This window comes from Lonchura striata, chromosome 3 (assembly GCF_050655825.1).
Source record: "Lonchura striata isolate lonStrDom1 chromosome 3, ASM5065582v1, whole genome shotgun sequence".
NCBI lineage: Eukaryota > Metazoa > Chordata > Aves > Passeriformes > Estrildidae > Lonchura > Lonchura striata.
Window position 1 is genome coordinate 104,007,571 of NC_140705.1, and position 2,390 is coordinate 104,009,960.

The following is a 2,390-nucleotide window of genomic DNA, read 5'->3' on the forward strand; positions in this document are numbered from 1 at the left end:
TGGCCAAAGTAACCAATGCAGGTGTGAAGAATCTACCATATGTGTGTCCTCTGATAGGGAAATGAATCAGGTTTGGGTAGTACTTGTCCAGTTTTCCAGTTGTCTTCATGTTTGGAAACTGGTTTACATAGGCTACTTGAAGAAAAGGGTGTTTGTCCCTGCAGACACACCACTGAATGTCCACTTGAAATGGGACGAGCTCTGCTGTATAAATGGCCAGAGCAGGCAGTGAAATTAGTACATCCAGTTGAAACTTCAGAAGAAATTGAAGAAATTGAAATTAAACTATTCATGCTGGAATTTCTAAAATTTTGCCAAGATAGAATATTCCTACTTTAAGTCATGTGGGTAAGAGAACTTGTTTCACAGGACAGTTCCGCTTCTGCCTGTGATGGGGCCACTGGGTCAGTACTAGTTTGGAAGAAAGTTTCCACATACCAGATGACTGACATTTTCTGTTGTGAGAAGGATAAACTTGGGTCCTGTGCTCATCTCAGAGCAGTCATTTTCATTTTTACTGGTTTACTTTTAAAACTTTCCCATGTGCAGTATCTAATTATGGTCCATTACAAAATGCTGTATTTAAGTGGTAACAGTGCACAGGGCTGAAAGGGACTGTTTGTAAGTTGCTTTGATGATTAAGCTGCTAATTATTGCATTAGCATCCCAAACCACAGTCGTTTGTGATGTGTCTCCTCCTTAGGCAATCCCATGAGGCAGATGGGCTAAGTAGAAAGAGCATGGCACTCGGAGAAGGGAAGAGCCAAGGACATGTAGGAAATAGTGCCAGGGATTAAGCAGAGGTTGCTTTCTCCTGTGTCTGCTTCAGTGTGACTCAAGATAGTGCTGAGGTGTGGTACATCAAAAAGAGGGATTTTTTTCCCGTAGAAATGTACAAATAGACGTTTCCACAAATGGCTGTGAAAGACCCTATGACACTTTCTGCCAGGCCTCATCACTGAGGCCATACTTGCATGGTAATCAAAGGAAATTATTTTATTTGGTTGAATAAAGCAGCTTTTGGTCTTCCACACCACTGCGATATTCAGCTGCCTATGCTGCTCTATGTTCCTGCCCTGAAATGTTTGGTAACACTGCAGGGTGCCAGTTGTCTTCCATCTTCCCCTCATCTGAGATAAAACTTTTGGTATCATTACACTGTATTTTTTTTCAAAATGAACACTTTATGATCCTCCTAAAAGCAAAGGCATAAAACAAGTGTAAGATATTACTTTGTGTCTTCAGAAGCTTTTGGTTTTATATTATAAAATTCCCAGAAATAAGTTACTTGGAACAGTTTGCTCATTGGAAGACTGATGGGCACTGGATCCCTCACCCCTGCAAGTGCTGTGTTAGTTTCCCATCAATTTCCTGAAATGATGCACTTACAGACCCATTTCAGTGGCCATCTCAAACCCAGGAGATACATTTTCCACTTTTCTGGATTATATGGGCTACCCTTTTACTTGTACCTCTTAGCAAGGATCAGCATTTTTTTATTTTCAATGAAATATTTTTTATGGAACTGATAGCTTCTTGAAATGTATCTGAGTATGGATCAGGTTCTGCAAGCAGATATGTCATCCTTGCACTTCTAAAGGCATAAAAGCGATGGTGTATTTGAGCAATTCAACTGTCTAGACAATTTTTACAAGCTTTCTTGAGTGGAGACTATTTCATTACTACAGAAAATGGGGGAACCTGTTTCCTCTGTGAAAAACTCTTCAGTTTCTTAATTTGTGTGGTAGAAAAAAAAATTTATTATGCTCAATCATAAAAGAATGTTTGAATATCCAGAGCTGGCTAGGTGAAAAGAGCCCTCAGCTGAAGTCTTCTAAGCAGACCACTGAATGCAGACTGCCGAGGCAGTGAAAGACTAATTGCATTCTTCTTTCCCTCCGTCCCCATGTAACATCCCACTGAGTGTGTGACCATTTCCCTGGAAAAGCAACGGTGCTACTCTTTCTGAGAGCTGGAGAAGAGGCTGCAGATTCTAGAGCAGTGAATTCCACAGTAAGTAGGGAGGATTGCTTGGATGTGGTGTGTGGACAAATATGGTCAGCCAACATGTTTGGGTGGCTTTAAGCACCCTCATGATGTGTAGCAGGCAGTAGAACAACATGGTGGTTGTTTCAGGGAACAGATCTCAGACATTGTGCTGGAGCAAATGCCAGCAAGAACTTGGAGAGGAGAGTGTTGGTTTTGGATAGCAAGTACACAGAAGAGCAGAGCCCAGTGGAGGAAATACCCAAATAACAATTTTTGAGGCATCCAGTGTGGGTAAAAAAAAGGCATTGCAAAGACCTTGATATGTGTTTCCATCTTCTTATTTTGTCTGTCTGGTCCAGAAAGCAGTGATAGGAAATAAAAAGAGGTGTTTTTTTTTAAAA